This window comes from Aulonocara stuartgranti (assembly GCF_965226115.1).
Source record: "Aulonocara stuartgranti genome assembly, chromosome: 17".
Classification (NCBI taxonomy): domain Eukaryota; kingdom Metazoa; phylum Chordata; class Actinopteri; order Cichliformes; family Cichlidae; genus Aulonocara; species Aulonocara stuartgranti.
In genome coordinates, this window is record NC_138953.1 from 31,482,292 (window position 1) to 31,495,468 (window position 13,177).

The 13,177-nt window shown below is 40.8% G+C and overlaps 1 protein-coding gene across 4 annotated transcripts in view; it reads right to left on the bottom strand.

The window, feature by feature from the left end:
* The window catches only part of rassf8b (Ras association domain family member 8b), a 37,456-nt gene that overhangs the window by 14,088 nt on the left and 10,191 nt on the right, over positions 1-13,177 (bottom strand). Inside the window, exon 1 of one of the 4 annotated variants that reach the window (XM_082511331.1) lies at positions 10,394-10,746. The exons of 2 other annotated variants lie outside the window; for them this stretch is intronic. The gene's annotated coding sequence lies outside the window, so the exon portion shown is untranslated. Of the gene's footprint in view, positions 1-9,898; positions 10,061-10,393; positions 10,747-13,177 lie in introns of those variants that run through there. One more of the 4 variants, XM_082511334.1, reaches the window with a different exon arrangement.

A 13,177-nucleotide genomic window follows, 5' to 3' on the forward strand; every position in this document is an offset into this window, starting at 1 on the left:
ACGAGATGGAAGCTTAAAAAGCCACCCTTTGAAGCACAGCTCCCATCACAGAAATCTACAAGTTGAACAGTGTGGGGGTTTTTTAATAATTAACATCAGCTCAGAATTCTGAGCCGCTAATGATGGAGTAGCATGTGATTTCTTTCCTTTTAAATACAGAACACGTAGCATCCAGACGTCTTTGGAAACAAAAACAAAAAAAAAGTATTTCTGCTTTCAGTTGTGCAATGATGCTCTTGAAGTGCATCATTGAATGATACATTGTCTCCACACATAAGGATAATTATATATAACCTGTTATGCAGAGATGGATGTAGCCATACAGATGTGTAAGAGAGCCAGAGCCAGAGATTTCTGGCTCTCTTCCACAGCATGTCTCTCATCCTGTCTTCCTTCTCTCACCCCAACCGATCACAGCAGATGGCTGCCCCTCCCTGAGCCTGGTTCAGGGAGGGGGTTCAAGGGAGTTTTTTCTTTCCACTGTCGCCAAAGTGCTTGCTCAAAGGGGGTCATATGATTGTTGGGTTTTTCTCTGAATGTATTATTGTAGGGTCTACCCTACAATATAAAGTGCCTCGAGGCGACTGTTGTTATGATTTGGCGCTATATAAATAAACTTGAATTGAATTGAATGTGTAAAACCCCCCAAAAAACTACACTCTTAAAGGCAAGTTCCCGAGATCTGCAACATGCATTTGGTTGAGTTTACAGAGGTTGCACACTGAGTGAGAAGTGGGGTCATTTTCTCAAACTCCTGTACAGTTTGACTTCTTTTTTTCTTACCTCCTGCTGACAGAAATAATGCAGTTTTCAGGCACTTCTGCATTGGCTTCACTTTTCAAAACCTTCAGGCTTTGTCTGTTTTTTATATAATGTCTATAATTTTAACGGTCTCTCAGGTTATTGATTGACAGAGCCGGCGAATAACTTCAGTTAAATGGCTCTACCAGCTGAATATAATGGAGCGCATAGCAGCTAAAGAGATCTCCCAACATTCATTACATGTACTCTATCAGGTGAACACAACAGTGATTCAGAAGTGGTGCTAATTCTGGAGCTGCACCACCTTTGAGCATTTAACAAATGTGACTAACATTTCTTCTGCAGCAGGTAGATTCAGGTGGAACAACATGATATTATGACCAAATTATCCAGTCAACTTAATCACCCTTGTTTTAGTTAAGTGTTTCCTAAATGGGTTAAGGGCCACTAAAGAGCTAAAACCTGATGCTCCCAACAACAACACACAACACTAGTTCTCTGTAAGAGATTTCATGTAACGCTGCTGGTGAAATGTTGTACCATCAAATGCCTGTGGTAATGTAATTGTGTTGTGATCGAACTCTTCCGATATATTTTTCATTTCCTGGTGTTCAGTGCAGAAAAGCTTACAGGCACACAGAATGAGAGTCATTTCAAACTGCTGACACAAGCGCCTCAGCAGCGAGGCAGTCATTATGGCCCTTGCAAGCCTGAGCAACAGAGCAGTGAAAGAGCAGGTGGCTAATACTCAGTCTTGCAACCATACTGGGCAGCATTGCTTCCTGTCTCCTGACTGGGCCATCAGCTCAGCTCTGATCCTTGACTTGCCTATCGCTTGAGGCGATAACAATTTAAGCACCTTGCATCTTCGTCACAGCTGGAATGGGAATCCCATCTCTCCTCCAATTTAACTACTGGCCCCCCCTGGAGGCCTTTTTCTACAGAGACCGCATTATGCTGCACACTCCTCTGCGCTGAAGGCATCTGTTATGGGCAAGGTGTGCATTTGGAGTGAAACTGGGCGATTTGTTAAACGAGACAGTATGCATTCGAATTGAGATAGATCCAGCAAATGAGATTATTCTCAAAGGAGCTCAGCGGCTTGGGGAATAGAAAGGAGACAATAAGAAAACAAAGAGGCACAGTGAAGGTGAAAGAGTAGGGGTGCAGATGAATAAACAAAACCAAGCAGGATAAAATTAAAAGGAAAAGGTTGGATCGTTTGAAGAAGGAGTGCAAACCCTTTTGAGATGAATACCTTGCGTTCTCCTGAACAGGTCAACTGTTCTGAACTGGATTGACTGCAAAGAGTGTGCTGCACCATTAACCTACTTGTGTTTGCTTTGGTCACCTGGAGATTAAAACAGTCGTAAGACGCCGACTTGTCTGCAAACACTCAGCATTTACTCTCCGAGATATAGTAAAACTTGAAAAAGTGTGATGCAAAGCAAAAATAGTTTGGAATGGATAATATGGCCTTAACTCTACTGAAAATTTGTGGACTACACTTAAAATGCAGCTCCATCCCAGGAAACCAACCAACTTAAATGAATTCTACTAATTCTGCCAAGAAGAGTTGTCAAATATCCGATCAGAATTATACCAGAAGCTTGTTGATTGCTACAAAAAGCATCTGGTTGAGGTTCAACATGTTGATGGACATTTAACCAGATATGACTGGGGATGTATGTACATATTTGAACCTGCATTGATTACAGAAAATGAAAAATAAACTTGTGCACCCAATTATTGTTTTTAAAGTCATTAAAGATGCATGCTGCACAATTAATTCACTGTGGAAAAACATTAAAAAAAAAATTTGAATTTAGACATTTGATCACACCTGTATCTTTAATACAAGGTTTAAGACAGAAGCCAGGTGAGGCTGAAATGTTGTCACTGAATTTTTATTATGATGAGTAACATCCACTGAAGTTTAACCCACATATGTGGTAATCTTTCGCACACTTTTATGATACTCTGCTCACACTAATGTGCATACTCACACTTTCTATGAGCACTTCTATGTGAGACATTTGGATTTCATTTACTCCACTGTGATGCATTTATTATAAATATATCAAAACAGAGCAGAGGGTTAACGTTGAGACGGTCGACTTTCTCGTGAGGCTTTACTTTGCAATGCTCATATTGAAAGTGAAGGAGTTATTTTGGGGCAGTTAACACTTGATAAATGTATTTTTATGTAAATGTAAAGATGGGAAATGTTGACATAAAACTGGCACAGCAGTGAGTGGTTGCAGCACCTTTTCAGCACTGCAACATGTTTTCCACTAAACTAGCAGTTATGTTCAATTAGAAGATGATTTGCATAAACACTTTAAGGCCACATGTGCAGACAGAGTTGTGAAAAATATCAAATAAGATATCAAACTGCCTAAAACATATTAGATTCAAACTGACCTCGCTAACATGGTTCCTGGGTTTTTTTTCCTTTTGATGAATTTTCATTCCTTTACTCATAGAGCTCTTACGGTTCCCTTGACACAAACAGCATATGCTGATAGATGTTTGCTTTTATCAGGAGCGACACACAGGACCACAGGAGCAGGCGGCTGTGCAGAAGCAGATGTTCAGATCATTTTTAGTCAAAACTTTATGCCCTATAGTTTTGATCCAAAAACAATCAAATTGCAACAACTTAGATGCTCCAAGTAGGTCAAACTCATTTTACATGCATACTTTTTGATCTTAAGTGGGACAGACCAGTGAAGCATGAAAAATGTGTCCAACTTGTGACGGTGGACACTTTCCACCCAAATCACATGCAAAAAACTTTATTTTACTGTTTCTACATTTTGCACAGGCTCACAGTGCTGGATATTTTTCCACATGGACAGTTAATAAAGAATCAATCAGGGAACCAATAAAGAATTAAACCGTATGACCAGAATCAATAATAGCATTGGTGTCAGTATACTCTCATTAGTCTCTATCCTAAATCACCATCATTCAGTTCTGAGCTGAACTTAACAGGTTATTGAAGGTCTAAACTGGAAACCTGAAGGTCAGAACAACAAACTGTCGACAGAGTCAATAACTAATTGAATTCTCTGCTCAACTGCTCCAACAACATGGCCTGTGAAGCCCGTCACCTTGTGCAAAGTAGCTTTGATTTTCTTTTCCTCCTTGCTGATAAGTTCCACCAATTCCTCCAGAGACTTACCTCAGCCACACCGATCACTTTCTCTCTCTCGCTCTCTCCTTTTTTACAGCTATTGCTATTACTGCTCTGAATTTGCATCATGCAATTTCCCTTTCCTCCCTGGTTATGACTTTAATCTAAATCACATTTACTTTGATGATCCCGCTGCCAGCGTGTGAATTAATAAATCATACAGGCGGGTATAAACTAATTAGTATGCGGCGACACTGGTTTCTATTTTGATTCGGCTTCATTGTAAATGTATACTTCCATATTTAGATGTGTTCAGTGAGCCACAAGTCCGCACAGTCATAGTTTCTAGAAAAGGAAGTGCAGGTGCAGGATATTCTTAATAACAACAGCCTGGACCAGAGCAGGTTTTGAAATCAGATAAATAAAACCTCAGATGAACTCCAGATGTGACATTACACTGTGTCATTGTTTAACACAAACTAAGCTAAAATGCAGTAGCAGTGTGTGAAACAGTAAGTACACTCTTACCGTTTCAATAGGAATTAAAAGGATAAGTAACAGCCAGGAGTTGGTAATCAAATGTGCTTGATTAAGGAGTCATCAACAAGTATGAGCACCTCTATCAAAGCAGGAGTTTTGGCAGTTTACAGGCCTGGAGCATTCAGGTGTGCGTTAACACAAAGCCAAGGAGGAAAGGCATCAGCTGTGATCTCTCAGAAGTGATTGTTGCTCAGTCTGGGAAAGGTTATAAGGCCATTTCCCCCCAAAATTAAGTCCATCATTCCACAGTGAGAAAGATTATTCACAAGCAGAAAATATTCAAGACAACTGCCTATCTTTCCCAGAATTGATATCCCACCAAATCACCCCTAACGGTGAAGGCTAAGAGCTACATCTCAGATTCCTCAGTTAACATGTTAAATGTTTACGTTCATGACAGTCAAAATTAGAAAAAGGACTCAACACGGATGACTTGTTTGGAAGAGAAAGACTCTTCTCTCTAAAAAGAACATGGTAGCATGGCTTAGGTTTACAAAGTGGCATCTAAACAAACCACAAGACTTCTGGAACAATATCCTGTAGACCAGCGGTCCCCAACCTTTTTTGCGCCACTGACCGGTTTATGTCCAACAATATTTTCACGGACTGGCCTTTAAGGTGTTGTGGATAAATACAACAAAATAAAACCAGTATCGGTACCAAAAAGAAAAAGAAGATTTATTCATAACACACGGGAAAAGACCTAGGGAAAGAGAGTTAACGATAAAAAAAATTTATGCTAAAAACCGATCAGAACCATGAAAACCATAAATTTCACACCCGAGCCTCAACTCTTCCGACCCGGTACCAAACGACTCACAGACCGGTACCGGTCCATGGCCCGGGGGTTGGGGACCGCTGCTATATACAGAAGAGATGTCCACGTTTGGAGAACGAGACACTAACAACTCATACCCACGGTCAAGCATGGTGGATGATGGCTGATAATTTGGGTGTGTTTTGCAGCCACAGGACCTGGGCACCTTGCAGTCATTGAGTTGACCATGAATGCCAAAGTATTCAAGGGTCTAATGTGAGGCCATCTGGGCGACAGCACAGCAACAAATCTACAACAGCATAGCTAAGAAGGAATCAAGGTGTTGCAATGCCCAGATCTGAGCCTTATTGAAATGGACCTTAAGAGATTCGTGCATTAGTCACTGTTGTAAAGAAGAGTGGAGCAAAATTCCTCCACAATGATGTGAGCGACTGATAAAGTGAATCAGAAAACAATTACTTCAAGTTAGTGCTAAACCTGCTTCCACAAGCTACTGAATGACGGTGTGCACTTAGTTCTTCCACACACTCGTCATGCATTTATTCCATTCATCCATCTTCTTCCGCTTATCCGGGGCTGGGGTCGCGGGGGCAGAGCCTAAGCACAGAAGCCCAGACCTCCATCTTCTCAGCCACCTCCTCCAGCTTGTCCGGGGGAACATGAAGGCATTCCCAGTCCAGCCAAGAGATATAATCTCTCCAGCGTGTCCTGGGTTTGCATTTATTTATTTATTTGTAATGATGTCCCAGTATGTAAAACCTTTGAACTGAAAAACTGTGTCTGTATACTGTTAGAGTTGTGGCTGATCACATTAACACGCGATTTTCTACTGTTGGCTCAGAGAAATCCAAAATATGGTTTCTTTCTTTTTTTTATGCATTCTTGGCAAATTGATTTAGCATTTAACTACCATGGAATTTATTTATTTGACCTGTTTTATGACTAAACACTGAAATAACTGTGCTTTTATTTAGATCTATTTCTGATGCTACATATAATATGCTTTCTACTTATTGTTAGAGTTTCTAATGTTTTTTTTTTAAATCTTAAACAGTTGTATTACTGGAGCTTGCTGTGTTTGCATTCATGTATATTTTCCTTCAACGAGCAGAAAAACACGTTGCATAAGAGACAGAATAAACAAATATAAACAACACAATGATCCGAAGGGAGATCGAACCACGAAGACAGAACATGCTCGATATAGGAGATGTTACACTCATGCGAGTCATAATCTCAGGAAATGCTTGAAAAGATTGAAAACGACTGATGTGGGAAGGAAAGGCTGCAGCTATCAGTACAAATCCTTGCTGTCAGACAACTTCTGCCACAGCCATTTGGTTTCAGACATGAAAAATATTGTGTTGTCTGGGCTGTGAACCGTTGAGCTAAACTTAGTTATGACTCCAGTCTAACTCCCCTGAAGTTTCATTCTCAGGATGCCAGAGGAAGGCAGAGTTAGGGAGGGGACGCAGCGCGAGAAGTCCAGGCTTCTTATTTATATTTCCTCAAACATGGATAGCAGCTCATGAGAGGGATCAGCACAAAAATGAAGCTAAAAGCTCCTTTAATAAGCCGTGGATGAGCATTGAAGGAACAGACTGAGAAATGTTAACTAAAAGCTTTTCATTTCACACCGACTTAAAGGTGGAATTTAAATCCAATATACAAACCTAATAGTTAATCTCCAAAAGTTGATTCTGTTTATCTGGACGTAGCGTTTTGTGGGAGAAACGTTTCGTCACTCATCCAAGTGACTTCTTCAGTCTCGATAATAGTTAATAGTTAATAGTTCATTTCCTGCCTTGGTCAGCTCTGTGCCATCTCAGCCTCTTGCTAAATTACAGTTTAATAGACTCAATGCCAATCTTGTTGCTGTGTGTACCCTCAAACATCTGATTAAACAGACACATTTGCTTTGAAAAATCAAAACTCGATCATATTTTTTTTTTTAAAAACACGACTGTCAGTCAAAAATCTAATTACTAATGGAGACATGGCACTCAGTAGATGAGACTTATAGCAGTTCAAAAAACAGACGATGCCAATTTTTTTTATACGCAACAAGGAGGTTGTGGAAGCTGGAGGGGATCCACTGAAAAACAACAAGTGGTGCACAAACAAAAGAGCACGCTGTAATGTGCATGCGTGAGTCCACATGGCCAGCAGCATGACTGGATGCAAACAATCCCTCACCATGGTGACGCAGCTCAGGCTTTGTCCCGACCTTACACAGCTGACCGGAGTGATTGGAGGGTACGGTCTGGGAAAGTAGACCACACAATCGGCAACAATTAAGAAGCAGTCCGTGCTTTCCTGTCACTTCCTCTTTGTTTCCTTTGAATGTGGGCTGCGAGAAAACATGAAGGTGTGCTCTGCAGTGGGGGTTCTTGTTGGAGATGTAGTGGAGTTTTGCTGGAACATCTCAGAGTTGGCCTTATGGTGGATATTGTCTAGTTTTAGCTGGAGCGGTCATGCCAAACAGATAAACTCTATCCTCTATGTTAAGAGGTCAATGGCCTGCATACAATTTAAAAACTTACTCCTAATAAAAATGTCCAGGCTCTATGAGCTTGCTAAAAATCACTGGATAAAAGAAATCTTCTGCTGAGAGTTTTTACTTCACAATTGTGTAAGCTGCCTAAAATGATCCACAATGACTCCCAAACTAGTTGTGAGACTACAATAGTAGCTCACAGACACATAGCTTTAGCTCAGATTTTAGCTGTGTTAGTTAGCTCATTCAAAGCTCAACGTCAGAAGGTTACTAATGTTCAGATGATCAACCCTCTGGCACCTAAAACTTCCCTACTAATATCTTGCCACAGTTGTAAAGACTAAAGCCTGCAGCCGTCATACAGTGACCCACATTTGCATCCAATTTAGCAATTTAGAATGAACAATTAAGCTAATGTGCATGTCTTTGGATTGTTGGAGAAAACCCACGCAATCACGGGTAGAACGTGCAAACTTCATGCAAGAAATGTACCAGCCAACCATATTCAAACCCAAGATCTTCTTGCTTTGAACAACAGGAAGGCTAAAATGCTAACGTCAGCAGGTAATCCAAATATAAACCCTAAATGAAATTACATTTCGACCTCTGTGCTCACACAAGATGTCACTGTTCTTGATGGAACATCCTGGAGGTTCACAGGCCCTTCAATACAGCAATAAACTCATGACTCTGCTTTTAAGTTGGCACACAGCCTTCATATTATACACCAATTTCCCACTCCCCCTGCCTGTTTCTCTTTACTTATATACTAATATAATGTAATGCTTTTAAGAGTCCATGAGAACACAGCGGTCCTCCTAAAACTGATAATGCATATTGCAATCTATAAATGAAACCTCCACCTTCTAGCCTCCTGTGCAGCTTAATGCTGCACAGGAGGCTTGATGTGAAGATTACCTCCACATCAATTTTGTCAGCTGAAGACAGTGAGATGGCTGCATATTCAGCAAAAGCTTGCATAAGCTGAGTGAAAAGCTTGAGAACAGCTTTGCAATCAGATACTATCAATCATCTATTGTGTCATAAACAGTGTAAGAGTTCCCTGTTATTAAGCAAGCAGTGGTATTCACACGAATGCAACATGCAGTCCTTTGTGGGTAACAATTTAAAGGCAGCTGCAGGTTTTTGTCACAACTGCTGGTGTCATGGGTAACAAAGCAGTGTACTCACATTCACACTTCAGCTGTATCACTGGATGTTATTATTTTTTACTGTTACAGGAAAAAAAAATCACTATGTTGAAGCAGAGTGACCAAAGTGCCCTCTTGCAGTTTCAAAAGTTAAAACTAATCAGCTTGCTGAAGACAATAAGCCTTTAACCCGGTAAGACCTGCAGCTTAACTGACCGCAAGGTGCTGGGAGGGGGAGTCTGCTGAAAGATAAACTGGACTGGATTTACACTGCAAAGTCTGTTACGAGTCTTCCCACTTGGGTAGCATGGTTCTGACATCTCAGGCAAATGCAGACACAGTGTGAATGAATATCAATAATGCAAAAATATTGGTGCTTAGCTGGCATGGGAACTTGTGTGAACGGGGAGATTTTTTTTGGTCAGGATCTCTTTGTCTTATGATGGTAAACTGAATCCGTGGACAAAATTGTAGCTTTTAAGTAGATGTGGGCAGATTGATCCAAATATTGAAATTATCCATACCAATGCTGGTATTGGTATTGGATCTATACTGTTTACATTGCAGGTCTTCAAAAAAGAAAAGAAAAAACTGTTTCAAAATACATGAAAAGCTGAAAGGTGTGTTTTGCTAACTAAGTATAGTGGAAAGTAAAAGTCACAGTCATTTAGTAATCATTAAAATGTATTCATTTTGTAAACTGATGATGATTGATCTTATAAATCACGAACCACTACTCTTCCCTATAAGCTGCCTTTATAGGCTAAAAGTATTGTATCAGTATAAATACTCTGTATCTGATCATACCAAAAGTTGCAATATGGCACTACTTTTTAGAAATAATGACAGGAATTTTTAAAAATAATAATAATAATTACTGACACACTGAAAAAGGCACAAGATTCACTGATAATGAAGATATCTGTAACAGTTTCTCAAAAGGTTTAACCGTTACCAATATATCAGGAAACAACAGTTTAGTAGCAGAGTATACTTCTCAGAGCAAAGTATTCCTACTACAAACAGTTTACCCTTGCGTCCGCCACACGTGTGCTTCAAGGACTTCTTCCTGTGTGCTGTAGCTGCATGACTCAGTTGAAGGAACTTGATTAAAAAACCACTGCTGAGTGCGCGCTTACAGCCCAACTCTATAAATTGCATTGCAGGGCTCAGCAGACAGATCCCACTCACGCACTGACCACTAACTCACTTCCTGGATGGCTCATGGATCTGGTATTTTGTGTCAGGAACACTGACCGAGGATGTGGGTTAGATTTCTTTGAAAGGGAGGACGAGAAGGGCGTGAATAAATCTGTCAAATAAAGTTACGCAACTGCAGTTGATCGGTCATTTTAGTCTCTCTTCTGCGTTTGTCCTCCTCACAGGCTTTAACACAAAACTGCCAACAGTGAACTTATTAGCCCATAACAGTCTACAAGCTTGTCTAAAGGACAGCAGCTTTTAAATGTTGGCGTGACTGACGCATTCACTGCGTTCAATCCAGTGCAACAAACACGACAACATACCTCTTTCCAGCCGCAGCTCACTGTGTCTTAGACGATTAAGAACTCTCTTGTTCTGTAGCCACCGAATATCTCTCTGGGATAAAATCCAGTACTTTCTTCGTCATGGTATGCGGGCCACTTGAGGGAGATCCCTGTTTATTCTGTGCCGATCGGCGCCTGCATCACAGTTAACGGTGTGCGCGCATCCCCGCCTCTTCTAGAAACCGAGTGGATATAAACACGAGTCCGTCCACTCATCGGACATCCTACAAGGGGGCTTGTAGGCTTGCTATCAGTGAAGGAGACCTCACGTGTAAATCACGATCGGAACAGAACTAGGACACCGCAAGGCATGACGGACCGGTTAAAGCTGCACCGCACTGGCGACGCAAATGGACCGAGACCCGCGCAGTTACACGGAGGGTTCTGATGGAAATAACAGGCTTTGCACGTGTTTATAGTGCTGAACAAACCCTTAGCGTTACACATCTGCAGCATATGTTTACATGAAGCCCCGTATTTGCATGACAGCAGCTTGTAAAGCCCAAAACAGACTAAAAATGCCTTAATCAAAATAAAAAGTGGAGTGACTTTACCTTCTACAATGCCATTTAGTAAAGAAAAAATAAATAATAACATAAAATGACACTGAAATATATTTGACAATACACTGAAGAGCAACATGTGCTAGTACAACTATGTAGTTTTAATCCTTGGTCCCCTCCAGCAGTACTTGAAGCCTTAAAACAGTCTGCTTTTAATGCCTGCGTGCCTGCCTGTGATAAAAAAAAAAACTGATTGTCTTACATTGAAATGTAATGTAGGCTTTCCTGCAGAGCAGAGATCAAGATCGAGAACCAGGTTTTAGTGCACTTATTAAATTAAATTCTATTGGACAAGCACAAGGTACAGTTTTTTGTGTAGGTTTGGTTAATGTATGCCTATACATATTGACCTTGAACACTGACCTTGATATACCAGGTGCACTGCTCCTGCTTTAGTTGGAACAATTTTCAGAGGCTCAAATGTTCAAGATTAAAAACCACTAAACCAGTACGGCTGTTATGTTTAGCTCCCCATGCAAGTCTTGCCTTTGCTTATCTTTGACGTATAATTGATCTCCACCGTGCCAAAACAACAACCTGCATGTCATCTCAGGGAAGAAGCTGGAGTCACAGCAAGACTAGTAAGTAAGGTGTGTGAAGGTCAAAGGTTGTGTTTGTGTACGCCAAATAAAGTAGATGGGTGCACAATGGCATGAACTACAGTTCAGACCTTATCTGCCAACACTTTTCCTTCAAGAGCAGGAAAAGTGTATTGCATACATTAGCCTGGGTGACAGATTTATGGTGCACAATGAGCGTTAGAAAATAAGCAGAATGCTCCCAGCCTTTTGGCTTGGACACTGTGGGCAATTCCACTGAAAACAGTCGTTTGGTCTGTGGTTTGGAGATCCGGCTCTCATGACCAGTAAAAATCCTCAGTATGAAGTTCACATCAGCTTGACACTGAAGTCTGTACAAGTTTGACATCCTTCCCTTTCAAATACTTGAATGGGAGTTTGGCCATATTTAAATCATGTACAATTTTGCTTCTTTTAAGCAGAACTCCTGATAAAACAAACAGCTTTTTAAATCTCAAACTCTGCACATGCACATTGAATGTTATGTGTGTGCAAAAATGCACGTGCAGGGGGCTTAACAAAAATGTTTGAGTATCTTAAGAAGAATCAACCTCCTTAATGTATCGTTCCCATAATTGTATTAATGTTCTAAACATAACTGATTTGAAGTACGTCACTACTGAAATTAACTTATTAAATTAAAAAAAGAAACATAATTTCAAAGCACATATTTAAACTATACTTTTATTTAATTGCCAAATAAATGATTGACTTATATATTTGAATCAGTTTAGAGGCTGTCCCACATTGTCAGATGATCTGGAATGACTATCTCAAATATCATGTTGCAAATGTCACACATGTATGTAAAAGTAGAAAGGAGGCAGAGCCTACAGGCCCCTCTTCTGTGGGGCCAGCTTCCAGTTTGTCAAAAAAGACAAGTTTTAGGCACGATGGTAAAGGCAGAGAGGGTATCTGTCTCCCCAGTCCAAAGCATATAGTTTGGGATATGCTCCCCCTCCCTCAGCCGGTTTCTGCTGGAGCTTGCTTCCTATTAACAGGGAGTTTTTCCCTTCCCACATGTCGCCAAAGCACTCGCTCATAGGTGGTGGTGATGGTGATTAGGGACAGGTGTAATATGACTGTTGGGGCTGTCTCTGTTTTCTGTGGATAATTGTATGGCTGTACTTTACAACAGAAAGCACCTTCAGGCAACTGTTGTTGTGATTTGCCTCTTTATACACAACACAAGCGCCAGTCTTTCGGCTCACAATGCACAAACTACAGGCGCAACATTAGAGACAAAGTTCTGGTTGCTCATGACCCATGACTCCTTTACTCAAGTGTGCTGTGCGTGGCTGTGGAGGAGCTCTGTAAGCTGTGGAACGGAAAAAAAATCCAGTGAAAAGTCCCACATTTATGCATCCCTTCTCAGTTTTAGGTGGGCCAGACTGGAATCTGTGATGGGCCTGTTCTGGCCCCTGGGTCTGATGTTTGACTCTCTGGTCTAACTTGTCATGAATGCGGCAGAGTTCGTTACGCTGCCTTCCCACTGTTGTCAGAAGAACGTCAACTCTCTGCATTTGCTTTTTGTTGTTGTTTTTGTTGTTATGTTTTTGTTTCCTTTGCCTTCTCTTTGCAAACTGTGTGTCTAAGTGTGTGTAAGTGTGTGAGAGAGAGAT